Here is a 13,990-nt window from a genome sequence, read left to right on the forward strand (position 1 = left end):
GCTGTGGGTGCATCTCACAAGACAGGTGTTCAGGAAACCTGGGCTGTTGCTCTGGAATTTTCAGTGAGTTATTTTACTTGCCTTTGCCTCAGTTTACAGAAAATAAACTGGCAACAATATCTCCTTGTTATTGTGAGGATAAAATAAAAGAGTGTGACATTTCTTTTTTAAATGTATAAAATGCCAAAGAATTGGAGGCAACTGGAAGGTACAGTGGTGGATGTGAGGTAGTAAGGGGGAAAAATGATATGTAAAGCTCTTAAGATGAAATTGGCATTCGGAAGGCCATAACGTGATATGTGAGTGATACTGATTAGCTAAAAATCCTATATAGTGTCTTAAAACAGCAGCAGTGACAACAAGAAAGTTTATTTGAGAGGAGGAATTCTGGAGAAAAGCTTCTTTCATTAAAAAAAAAAAAAAGAGGCTTCCAGTGCTCAGATAGTTCGTTCCTCAGCAAAGGCGGGTTACTCTGTTAGGGCCCATTATAGCTCTGAGGAGCAAATAGGACAAGACAAGGAGATGGTTCCTGGGCCCTGTCCTCCTCCTACAGGTCTGTCCCACCTCCCAGGCACCATGCATAGAGTGACAGAGATGGAAAGCTCAGGATCAGTCCCTTTAATGCACTTATTTGCAAAACAAGATGTCACTATGCAGCAGAGTGACAGTCCTTTCCCCTGGAACTGTCACAGAGTTCTCCAAGCTAAAGCCAGGGCGACATTCACATCTCAGACTCCTGCTGAGCTAAGTAACCACCCTCTGCTACCTTCTCTTCAGGAGCCCTGGCACCCTTCCCCCAGGGAGGGTTTGAAGAGCAATCTGGAAGTCCCCACAGTTTTTCCTCAAATCTAGGTTTCCAGGAGCATGGGCCATGGAACTCTATTGCTTAGAAAAGTAACTGAGTGCTGTTGAACCTAAGTAAGTCCTAAGTAAAGGACAACGATGGAAGTGTTTAGTCTGCAAAATATGAAGATGTCCCCTCAGAGACACAGCTGTGGGTGCATCTCACAAGACAGATGTTCAGGAAACCAGGGCTGTTGCTCTGGAATTTTCAGTGAGTTATTTTAGTATAACTTATTTTTATACATTTACATTTATACATTATAAATGTATTTATACTTTTATAATGTATATAATTTTGATATACTTTATAATGTATATACTTGTATAATGTAAGTATACATTATAGTTACATTTATACATTATACATATACATACATTGAGATCACTGTATTTTGGGGGAGGTTCAGCCTTTTTGTTCTATTTAGGGCTTTATACACTGTATTTATACAGTGGGCATTCAGTGAGTTATTTCAGTGAGTTATTCTCCAGTCAGGAGAGCCACATGCCTGCGCTTGCCTGGCTGAAGACTGTCACTCTGTCAGATTCACATTGCTGTCTGACTCTTAGTCTTCCAATCTGGATCTTGACTTTGAACTGGACTCTGTGGGGAGTTCTTAACATTGAAGAAAGGTATTTCTCTTTTCAATTCACCCAAGCACTTCCTAGCACCTTTTAGCAGTTTAAGCTCTATGACTCCATTGGATAATATGTTGGGAAGCAGGACATTGACACAGCCACAGAGTATCACGTACGGAATCCTCATTCACTCCCCCAGGGGAACAGCACCTGTAGAGGGCAAATCTGGTAGACACCACTGTGGCCATTGATTTTATGTCAACTTGACTAGGCCACAGGATGTCTAGACATTTGGTCAAACTTTTTTTGGATATATCTGTGAGGATGTTTCTGGATGAGATTAACATTGAATCAGTAGACTGAGTAAAGAAAACTGCCCCCCCGCCCAGTGGGGGTGGCCCTCATCCAAACTGTTGAAGCCCTAAATAGAACAAAAAGGCTGAACCTCCCCCAAAATACAGTAATCTCAAGCTACCTGACTTCTGGAGCTGGAACGTTGTTCTTTTTCTGCCTTGAGACTCAAACTGAAAATCAGCTCATCTTGTATCCTATGTCTGCTGGCTTCCAGACTGAACTATACATTGACTCTCCCAGGTCTCCAGCTTGCAACTGCTGGTCTTGGGACTTCTCAGCCTCCATAATCATGCATAAGCCAATTTCTATATATATCTAGAAATTCATATAGATATAATTACGTGTGTGTGTGCATATATATACAGTCATGAATCACTGAGCAGTGGGGATACTTTCTGAGAAATGTGTCATTAGGCACTTTTGTCATTGTGTGAACATCATAGTGTGCTTACACACACCTAGATGGTGTAGCCTACAACACACCTAGGCTATATGGTATAACTTGTTGCTGGTAGATTACAAACCTGTACAACCTGTTACCGTACTGAATACTGTAAGCAATTGTAACACAATGGTAAGTATTTATGTATCTAAACATAGCTAACCATAGAAAAGGCACAGTAAAAATACTGTGTAAGAGATAAAATATGGTGTGCCTATATAGATTGCTTACCATAAATAAAGTTTGCAGGTTGGAAGTTACTCTGGGTGAGTCGGTGAGTGAATAATGAGTGAATGTGAGGGCCTTGGACATTACTGTACCTTACTGTAGACTTTATAAACACTGTACACTTAGGTTACCCTAAATCTATTTTAAAATTGTTTTCTTTCTTCAAAAATCAGTTACCCTTAGCTTACTGTAATATTTTTACTTGATGAACTTTTTAATTTTTAAAATTTTCTGACTGTTATAATACTTAGCCTGAAAAACAAATGAATTGTATAAGTGTACAAAAATATTTTCTCTCTTTATTTTTATTTTATGAGCTCATTTCTATTTTTCATTTTTTTAACTTTTCAAAATTGTTTATTAATAAGATTCAAACACACGTTAGCCTAGCCCTATACATAATTTTAATAATGTATATAAGAGTAAAGTGTCTGGGATTTGTTTAAATTCTTCAGAAAAAAAGGAAGAAAAACAGGATAGAGAAAACAATACAGCAGAATCTTGCTAAATGAGTGATGCTAATGTCAGCAAGTTGGGTGATGGATATATTGGGGTTCAGTGCAAACTTTATATTTGTGTATGTTTGAAAGCTTTTATAATAAAAATTAAATACAGCATATATTAAATACGTATGCCACTTAGCACTTAATCAGCCTATTTTGCCTTGTTAGACTTTATTTTTATCTTGAACAAGTAGTATCAACATAGCCTGGGCAATATAGTCAGACCTCATCTCTAAAAAAATTTTAAAAATTAGCTGAGTTCGGGCACTGTGGCTCATGTCGGTAATCCCAGCACTTTGGGAGGCCGAGGCAGGTGGATCACGAGATCAGGAGATCCAGACCATCCTGGCTAACACGGTGAAACCCCGTCTCTACTAAAAATACAAAAAATTAGCCGGGCGTGATGGCGCCTGTAGTCCCAGCTACTCCGGAGGCTGAGGCAGGAGAATCGCTTGAAGCCGGGAGGCGGAGGTTGCAGTGAGCAGAGATCGCACCACTGCGCTCCAGCCTGGGCAACAGAGCGAGACTCCATCTCAACAAAAATAAATAAAAAAATAAAATAGCTGAGCAGGCTGGGCGCGGTGGCTCACGCCTATAATCCCAGTACTTTGGGAGGCGGAGGAGAGCAGATCACCTGATTTCGGGAGTTTGAGACCAGCCTGACCAACATGGAGAAACCCCATCTCTACTAAAAATACAAAAAAAATAGCCAGGCGTGGTGGTGCATGCCTGTAATTCCAGGTACTTGGGAGGCTGAGGCAGGAGAATCGCTTGAATCTGGGACATGGAGGTTGTGGTGAGCCGAGATGCGGCCATTGCACTCCAGCCTGGGCAACAAGAGCAAAACTCCATCTCAAAAAAAAATTTTAGCTAAGCATAGTGGTGCACCACATGTAGTTCCACCTACTCAGAAGGCCAGGGTGGGAGGATTGTTTGAACCTGGGAAGTGAAAGTTGCAGTGAGCTAAGATCACGCCACTGAACTCCAGCCTGGGTGACAGACAAGACCCTGTCTCAAAAAAATAACAATCAATAGAAGAAGTGTTGCTGGTGAACATATAGTGCCCTGCATCTAGAAAAATGAAGCTACTTTCAAGAGATTAGTAGGAGAAGGGATCATTGATGATCCTTTGAAGCCAGGGTCTTATTGAAATTTGGAATGGGAAGCAGCTCAGTTAAAAATAAAAAAAAGAATGATACCCTTTCTGGCACAAGGACAAAGAGTAAGTTATCACTTCCCTTTTTCTAGTGTTAAGTAAATTACATTTAACAAAGATGACTCTTGTCAATTTTGTATCACTCTGACTCAGGTACTTATGGAGCAAGTTTCTTAGCAGCACTGTTTGCTATAACTCAGGCTAGAGAGTTAATAGCGGAAATGCAGCTTTGAAATATGCTACAACTACTCCTTTCAGGAAAGATATAAGAGGAGTAACTTTTAAATGCTTGGCTCAACATCTTAAAGGCAATTTTTTGTTAAGGTGAGAAAGGAAACAGTAGAGAATGAAAAGCGTACACCGCTGGATTCTAAAGCTGACACCCCAATTAACCAATTATGTGACTTTAAACCAATGACTTACTGTATCCAACTCTCTGGGGGTTGTTTTTGTTTATAATAAAATGGGCTGGTAGGTGAATTGGACTGTCTCAAAGAGCTCTCCCAGGACAAAGACATGGTCATGCATATTCACCAGACCATATCCAGCATCTAGCACAGTTCCTCAAATATAAGAGGAGTCCAATTCATATTTTAAGAGAAAAAATAGAATATCAAATAATTGGTTACATCCAAAAACCTGTCAATCCGGAGAGTTTCTCACATTTGTCTATCTCCTTGCCCTGGATCTTTTCGGGTTTAATCATGTTTTCCCCCAAGAGAGAGCCTCCAGAAGTGAAGACGGCGTGTATTGCAATCTGACCACTAGATGGCAGCACGAACCCACCGCAGAATCATCCCTAAAGCGGGCGCAGACCTCAGACCAGCTGTTTCAACTGAGCCTGCACAACTGAGCAGACTGTGAATAATTAAGGCTGCCCTGGCTGGTGTCTTTCCCTATACCCTTCCTTTTGTTTTGATTATAAAGAATCTATATGAGTTTCACTATTGATAGAAACATAAATGATATGTTATTTCAGTCCTAGGATATTGGTATTGCCTTTATATAAATTGTTGATATTTTGTTCATCATGGATTTCCTTTCATTAATTTTGATTAATGCAAATTTTAAGTTACTTTCACCTTAGTCCTGAAAAATCAAGACTGCTTCCAGGGACCACCAAAATAATCTTACGGACAGACTAGGTATAAACAGCGTGGGAGATGCATCTGTATACACTGGAGACTTCCAGTATATACAGCAGGAGCTCAGTAACAATGTTTTTCAGTGAACCAGGGCAAGTATATTCAGTGTCTGGTTACTTAAAAAAAGGAATGCATGCTCAAAAGGTGAGATCTTCCTTTCCTCCTACCTGTTTGTTTTTTTGTTTTTGTTTTTGTTTTCTACTAATTCATGGTCTTCTTCATCACCTCTCTCCTCCTCCTTCCAGAGCTCCCTCTACTTCCCTGGGTACTACATTCTGAGCCACTTTACTCCCTCCCTTTTTATTTATTTATTTTTATTCATTGATTGACTGATTAAGACACAGTCTCGCTCTGTTGCCCAGGCTGCGGTGCAGTGGTGTGATCACAGCTCACTGCACCCTTGACCTCCCAGACTCAAGGTATCCTCTTGCCTCAGCCCCCTGAGTAGCTGGGACTAAAGGCACCCACCACCACACCCAGCTAATTTTTATTTTTTTGGTTTGTTTGTAGAGATGGGGTCTTGTCATGTTAGCCAGGCTGGTCTCAAACTCTTGGGCTCAAGTGATTCTCCCACCTAAGCCCCCCAAAGAGCTGGGATTATGGGCATAAGCCACTGCACCCAGCCACCCTCCCCCTTTAAAAATCTCTTTTCTATTCTCTCTCTGCTGGCCCACCTTACCCAGAGAAGTTTTTAGTTCCACATCCTGTTCTATTTCATTTTTTTCTTAGATCCCAGAGGAAGTAAGAAGATGGGGTGGCTGAGAAGGGAAAGGGGGAGAAGCTCAGAGAATGGAAGGATTAGAGAGCTAGAAGCCAAATCTAGACTCTAAGCTCCTGGGGCACAGAACGTCCCCGCCAGACTTAGCACAGTGCCTTGCACAAAACAGGTGCACAATAAATATCCATTTGTATGGATGATTACTTGTGTTAATTAGCAATGTGCTCATACAAATAATGAAAAGTCATACAGTAATCTTAAACAATATCCTATATACGACTATTTCAAGGACTTACCCAAGTGACAACATCCATTAACACTGTAGTGCTCAACTCTTAAAAATCCTGAAGGTCAAAGGGTAAGCAGATTCCAGGCTTCCCTTGAACTTTCCCTGAGGCCCAGTCAACATCAAGGCCATGGGCACTGCCAAACTCTTTTTTACTGGCATCGGTAAAGCATTGACTGTGCGTGAGGTCCAGGACCCAGGGTTGTATTTTTCACAGATGCATCCTGTGCTTGTTATCTTTGCTTTGCACCTCCAGATTCACTCCGCAGACTTCTCTGCCTGCTCTCTGGCCTGGAGAGCCCATCATCAGAATCCTCAAGCCCTCTGGATTCTGGCTGGGTGTAGCCAAGAGGAAGTTTTGATATCACAGGGAGGTTATGACCCTTTGCTCCCTTGCTGCAAGGTTATCTGCAGATGACACTGCCTCTAGAAAGAAGGTCACCCCTGCTCAAAGACAGCCCTGGCTCCTCCCTCCATTCCTAGCAAGGAAAGTTGGTACTACTAGCTCTGCTGGTGCTATCAGTGTGGTCCTCAGATTCAGGCACGTGGGTCCTGACCAGTCTTTACTGAGATCTCCACTTGGAGAACACACTGTGTACTCAGAACTCAGGCTTCCCATTCAGATAGACCCAAGCCAGCTTCCAGGGTCTGTCCAAATCCAATCCTCAGTTCTGTCTCAAGGTGGGTGGGAAGCTATGACTCCAGACCCAAGGGCCAGTGGGGCAGTTACCTGTGGAACTGTGAGTGGAGTTTGGACACATGGCCTAGGGTGTCTGGCCATGAGCTTGTAAAGTTGTTTGCTGTGTGCAGAACTGAGGGAAGGATGTCTATCCCTCACCTCCACGTTCTGGTGGCATGGTCTGTAACTTAGAGAACGTGATAATTGTGTGTGGGGACCTGGCCTTCAAAGTCATTACATAAGTGCCCCATTTGTTGAGGTACAGAACATATTTTATTCAACAGTGTTGAATTATAATGTTGCTTAAGTTATAACTTGGAAATATTCTGACTCGGAGCACATGGGCCTCCATCTGTACTCTTGCCCAGGGCCCTGCAGCTGTCAGGGGAGCACCAACTACTGGCTCCAGCGACTGCACCAGTCTTCATAGCTCCCCCACACTCACACAGTGTGAACAGCCCCTGCTGTGCAAACTATTTTGGAATAATCTGAGTTTGAGGGTACCCTCTGTTTTCTATTTGTGCTGTTGATTGATAGATATCATCAAATCTTAATGGTATCTTGGCATACAGGTTCTCTATTTTGAAGAAAGTATTATTGACTGGAATGAATGGAAAAGGGGGAGAGAAGCAAACCCTCATATAAAACTAACTCAAACGAAACACTGAGGGGCAATCAAATTAGCTGCAGCAGTGGGGCTAGATCAATGCAGTACTCTTAGGGACATGTGTTCTTATAAGATACAGGCCTTCCGAGGTCACGGAGGAGAGATGTCCAGCCCCTTGGGTGGGAGGCCTGAAACAGCCACACTGGGCCACTGCACTGGAAGGGGCATGGGCCACAGGGGGCTATATCTTGTTCTTCTTTTCCAAAGATGATTAAAATTCAGTTTTGAAATGTTTATGTAATAACATGCCGAAGATGCCATGGCACTTCCAACGCAGCTGCTACTTTTCAAGTGGGATCACCTTGACTGGATCCTGGTTAAGTTGTCCTGGTCCCTGGACCTTTCTAGAAACTTCCATGGCTATTTCCCTGGTTTCCAATGTCTATGCTTCCCTCAACATTATATTTATGTATTGCTTTCTCTCACCTCGGTTATGTATTCATTTTAAATATTGAGAGTCAGCATGTGCCACAAACTACTGTGGTGTTAATCTGTCAAGAGATTTTTAAAAAATTTTTTAAACTATTGTGGTCACTGGGGAAACAATATGGAGAAAGATAGCAGCGATCCTGTCCCTATGGAAGTTAAGTTCCAGTGGGAGAGACAGCTAACATTCTGATAACCACCCATCCATTTAACTGGCATGTATTGATAACTTTCAGTGTGCCAGACACTGCTCTAGGCCCTGAGGATACAGCCCTAAATGAAATACACACACACACACACACACAAACACACACACACACACACACCCTGCCCTACGGAGCTTATATACTAGGAGGGGAGATAGATGATAAAGTTGAGAAGCCGAGTATATAGTATGGGATTTATACTGTGGGGAGTTTCCCTAGAAGATAGAACCTGAGGCAACAGCTTATGGCTAACACTTCTTTGAGAGCGAAATTCCAGAGAAGCAGGAACAAGAGAAAAGATGAGGCAGAGAAAGACAAAAAAACAAGGGATAAGGTGTCAAGCTGGCTATAGCTTCCTTAAAAGCAGCGTTCAGTCCAGCTGGGCCTGAGCATGGAATGGGGGATTGGAAGTGGCTCTCGCGGAGGGCCTACCTGCCCAAGGCAGGGACGCCACGTTGCCGCCCCACCAGGATGGTGACAGAGCTCAAGGAGCCTGCTTTCAGGCAAGGGCAAGCCCTTCCCTCTATGCCCACCAGAATGTGGTGGCTGCTGGGTGATTTTCCCAGAGCATCATTGAGCAGAGAAGCACTGCCCAGCAAATCCAGGAAGGGGCATGGACTGGGTCCACGAGAGTAGTTAAAAAGTGTGGCCTGTGATAAGGAGACTGAGCGGCAGGGGGTCTAGGAAACATGAAGGCAATGGAGATTTGCAACTTTAACAGAGTGGTCAGGCAAGACCCTCTGAGTAGGGGATGGTCATTGAAACACTAGGGAGGAAGCCGAGAGGGACACATTCTAGACAGAGAGAGGCAACAAGACTGGAGGGCAGCATGGAGGCAGTGAATCTGGAGAGGACAGGCTGGGTAGGGCAAGGGGTCAGGGGGTGAAGGCAGCTGCCAGGGAAGGCCACACTGGGACAGGCCTGTGGCTGAGCTGTGAGGGAGGTGGCAGGCCCTCAGATGACCAGCCTGGAGGAGAGACTGATCCTGCACAAAAAAGGATGCAGAAGGTTATGAAGCCATGGCAGCAACCCGGGCAAGAGGCTCTGATGAGGTGCACCAGACTAGAAATGGCAGAAGGCCAAGAGGCAGACAGGCCTCAGATAGACTATGAGGGCAAAATGAACAGGATTCCGGGAAAATGCATGTGGGGTAGGAGAGAGAGGGAGCAGTCAACGAAGACTCCAATGATTCTGGCTGACACAACAGAAAGGCCAGAGCTTCCAGTAACCTTGACAGAGAAAGCCTAGGAGGGGCAGGTTAGAGGGAACAGAAGTTCAACTTTCGGGCATCCAAGCGGAGACATCAGGGTTGTTTGTAAATCTGGTCTGGAGTTCAGGGGAGATGTTCGTGCTGGAAGTATGACTTTTGGACCTGTTAGGAAGTAAATGGCCATTAAAGCCATGAAACAAGTAAGATAATTGCAGATAATGAGAAGTCCGATGAAGAAAAGCAAACAGGATCATGGAAGAGAAGGCACAGCAGGGAGAAAGCCAGCCAGGTAGGACAGTCGGAAGGCCTCTCTAAACAGGGGAATGGTCAGCTGAATCTTAAACAGTGGTAAACATGTCCACCAGCCTTTATACACAACCCCTAGGGAAAGGTAAGTTTCAGAATTGGAATTTTGGGGTTTTAGACAGAGAACACAGTGCACATACCAGATTGTATGACACCCACAGCAGGATCTGGGGCAGCAACTCATGATCAATCTTACGAATACTGCCACAGAAAACATGTATTTATCACATGAGGTGGGATAAAACACACCAATGGCCTCATCAGTACAGATCACATTTTACGGCTACATGAGTTTGCAAGAAACTTACTTTTTTCACTTTTTTTTTTTTAATCTGACATAATTTACTCAGATATATATATATATATATTTACTTTTCAAGGCGAGGCACTGTTTTAAGTGCTCATATACATTAATTCATTTACTCTTCATTACAATCGTAGGAGGCAGGGGCGCCGTCACTATCACCATGTTACAAATGAGGAAACAGAGGCACAGAGGGCTTTCTTGCATTCCCATAACAGCAGAGCCCAGCTTGTCCAGCTCCCAGGTCAGCCCTCTTAATCACCCTGCCACAAGCACATACTAAAGGTCCTGAAGTGGGAGTAAGTGCAGAGTGTTTGAGGACCCAGAGGCTGGAAGTGGTGAACAGCAGACGTTGGACAGGACGAGACAGAAAAGCCTGGCAGGGCCTGATCCTATGAGTTCTTGTAGACTCCTCTGCAGGGCTGAGTGCCCTGAGTACAGCATCTGTTTCTTCTAAATGTTTCTGTTTGTTTGCTTTTGAGCAAATTAATCTGATCCATGTCTTCAGAAATCCATGCCGGCTGCTCTACAGGGAGGGACTGAGGATGGCATCATCCTCAACCGGGCAGTCAGGTCACCCCCAAATCCCACATTCTTATGTCTGCCACCCCGCAAACCCTAGTAGCATATAGAGTTATTGAAAATGAAGGAAATTTAAAAATGGGAATTTTCAGGTTTTCTTGGCCCCAAATTGGACACATTTAATTCATTTACTAGTTTTTTTAATGTATTTGTTTTGAGACAGGGTCTCCCTCTGTTGCCCAGAGTGGAGTGCAGTGGTGTGATCTCTGCTCACTGCAGCCTCATCGCCTGCGCTCAAGCGATTCTTCCACCTTAGCCTCCCAAGTAGCTGTAACTGCAAGCATGGGCCACCACGCTCAGCTAAATTTTGTATTTTTTGTTGAGACTGGGGTCTCGTCATATTGCCCAGGCTGGTCTCGAACTCCTGGGGCTCAAACCATCCTCCCACCTTGGCCTCCTAAAGTGCTGGGATTACAGGTGTGAGCCATCGCACCCAGTATGGACACGTCATTAAAAAACAAAATCAGCCCAGGCACAGTGGCTCATACCTGTCATTCCAGAGCTTTGGAAGGCCAAAGTGGGAGGATTGCTTGGGTCCAGGAGTTCAAGTCCAGCCTGGGTAACACAGAGAGACCCTCATCTCTACAAAAACTTTCAGAGTTAGCCAAGTTTGGTGGCACATGCCTGTGGTCCCAGCTATTCAGGAGGCTGAGCTAGGAGGATTACTTGAGCCCAGGAAGAAAAACAAGGCAGCAGTGGGCCATGATGGAGTCAGTGCATTCCAGCCTGACTACAGAGCAAGATTCTGTATTAAAAAAGAAAAAAGGGGGGGGGGGAGAAAAGAGAAGGAAAAATTTCCCCCAAACTTCACTTGCCATCTACAGTTATATTTCATATAAATCTTCTCTATTTCCTCACATTAACATGTCAGTATTTTTTGTCTTAACCTTGCCTAACTACCATCTTTACATTGTTTTGTGTCTTTTAAGGTTTTTCCTAACCAGTTATTTCTAGTAAATATTCCCTTGGAGCCCCTTGATGTCCGTCACACTTTATCACAATGATTAGAATGGGGCCTGTGTGCGTGCTCCAGGCTGCTAATCTGTCTCACTTTATCACAATGATCAGAATGGGGCCCGTGTGCGTGCTCCAGGCTGCTAAACCCCACAGAGGGCCATGTTGTTCCTGTGCCCGGCAGTCAACAGACTTTGGGAATATTCTGCCTGGCAAACTCATTTGTGGGCTCCTGAGGAAAATTTTGTCTGATACATCATTGCCATGTGGGGTTGAGATCATTAAATATCTAAATGTGCAATCAAGATCAAGGCATTTATAAACTGACACATAACAATATTTCCTATCACAGCCGTGTAAATACTTCCCCAAAACTAGAATCAAGCGCATATTTGCTAATGCCACTCTTCCCTTTCCTCTGACCTTTACTGTCCCATACAGAGGCCACAAGCCACCTGCAGCTGCTAGGCACTTGAAATGTGTCTTGTCCAAATTGAAATATGCTGTAAGTGCCAAACACACACCAATTTAAAAACTTAGTACCAACAAAACAAAAATGCTGTAATCTGTCTCTCTAATAATGTTTACATTGATTCCAATTAACATAACATTTGGGGTATATTGGGTTAAATAAATTTGTGATTTAAAATGGATAGGTTTCATTTTACTTTTTATTATAGCTGCAAACCATAAGAAGAGAAGTAGAGCAAGAGAGAAAGAGAGAGAAGGGAGAGAAGAAAAGGAGGGAGGGGAAAGAGAAAGTGACAGGAAGGGGAAAATAGAAGGAAAAACTATATTTTTCTTAATACCATTATCTATTTTATCTGGTATGTCCTAATTCAAGGTTTCCAGGACTGAGTGGTATTTCTACGGTTCAAAAATATCCCAATACTCATAGTCTACGCAGCCACTTTTATCTTTGCAAGAAGAAATCAGCTACTTGTTTCCTTTCATCAACTATGTGTTTCCTTTGATCTTCCTGAGGAGTCTTCCCCTGGCCACATCTCATGCAGGTGGAGCCTCCTCTCTTCCCAAATGTTACCAAAATGAATGGGAAACCTACCTAGCCCACTGGAGCTTTTAAGACTTTTATCTTAAACAGCGCAGGTAAAATGCCTCAGGCCCACACCTAGCTGGGGTCTGGTTCATTAAAAAGTAAGAAGAAGATGGAATTAATCATTTTTTTTCTTGCAATGTCTTATAAACTTATAGGAAAAAAAGAAAACATAGATTTTTATCCTTGGAATGTCTGTTTTTGAATACCATTAAGGGCAAGTCTTATTTTCCTATGTTGCTAAATATTATAATGTGCCTAAATGTTATTTTATATCTTTATGTGACTGTTTTGTAAACTTAGCCTCAGTTAAATTGTTAAAATATTGCAAATATACCTTCTCTAACAACATCCTTGGAAAAGAAATGAGTTACAGCATAAAAGGATATTTTATAAAATTCTAGTGACTTGATGTGATCATTTATAAATGAAGTATACTTATCAAGTTAATCCAAAGCACACATTGGGCCTTCCTCATCTTCTGTTGGAGTTTGGAAGTCATTTTACTATACACATCAGAAGACAAACTTTGGGGATCTGAATCAGCTCTGGACAAACGTCTCTTCCTTTCAGGGTATTAACTCTAAGAGGAGGATTTATCTGGGCAACATCCTCGGAGAATGCATTTTCCAGTTCTGCAACATCAAAAAGTAAATATTTACCTGATTATATGCTTTAAATTACCTTTTTCTCAGTTATGAAAAATGTCCTAATTTTCTTTTGTTTTTGCTTTTACTTTATAACTCTAGAGAGCACTTAAAAGTCAGGGCTTAATCCCAGCACTTTGGGAGGCCGAGACGGGCGGATCACGAGGTCAGGAGATCGAGACCATCCTGGCTAACACGGTGAAACCCCGTCTCTACTAAAAAAATACAAAAAAATTAGCCGGGCGAGATGGCGGGCGCCTGTAGTCCCAGCTACTCGGGAGGCTGAGGCGAGAGAATGGCGTAAACCGGGAGGCGGAGCTTGCAGTGAGCTGAGATCCGGCCACTGCACTCCAGCCTGGGCGACAGAGCGAGACTCCGTCTCAAAAAAAAAAAAAAAAAAAAAGTCAGGGCTTAGGGTTTTAAATGATTGTCAAGTGGTCGTAATACTAAGCCACAGGATGACTTAATTGTCTCTGCTCTTCGGCTTCAACCACTGATTGTCCGGAATACAGACCACAAAATTGGCTCAGCCTTTGTCCTCCAAAGCATATAACGAGTGTCATGCATTTTCTGGGCCACAACCTTGATGGTCAGACCTTAGAGCATGGACTTAACATATCCTACCATTCTTTTATGTCTGGGGATCAACCCTCACATAATAAATCGCGGATGTTTGGCTTCTAAGTAAACAAGTGGAGGAAATT

This window comes from Trachypithecus francoisi, unplaced genomic scaffold (assembly GCF_009764315.1).
Source record: "Trachypithecus francoisi isolate TF-2019V2 unplaced genomic scaffold, Tfra_2.0 Lachesis_group13, whole genome shotgun sequence".
Taxonomy (NCBI): domain Eukaryota; kingdom Metazoa; phylum Chordata; class Mammalia; order Primates; family Cercopithecidae; genus Trachypithecus; species Trachypithecus francoisi.